The sequence below is a fragment of the Fulmarus glacialis genome, unplaced genomic scaffold (assembly GCF_000690835.1).
Source record: "Fulmarus glacialis isolate BGI_N327 unplaced genomic scaffold, ASM69083v1 scaffold18628, whole genome shotgun sequence".
In the NCBI taxonomy this organism is placed as follows: domain Eukaryota; kingdom Metazoa; phylum Chordata; class Aves; order Procellariiformes; family Procellariidae; genus Fulmarus; species Fulmarus glacialis.
The window spans coordinates 1,516-1,732 of record NW_009227774.1 but is presented as its reverse complement, the minus strand read 5'-3'; positions in this window follow the sequence as shown (position 1 = coordinate 1,732).

The following is a 217-nucleotide window of genomic DNA, read 5'->3' as shown; positions in this document are numbered from 1 at the left end:
AAGGGGGGGGGGGGGCACTCCACACACAGCCCCACCGGTTCCCCGGTCCAGCACCCCGGGGATGCTCGGGGGAGGCAGCGGGATGCCTGGATCCTCCCCCCCGCCGCCTCCCCGGTGAACCCCCGGTTCCCGGAGCCTGTTGCAGGCCGGCTCGGTGTGGAAGGACACAGGAAAGGGACGCCCCAGCCCGGAGGAAGCGGAGGGGGCGGGCGGAGCC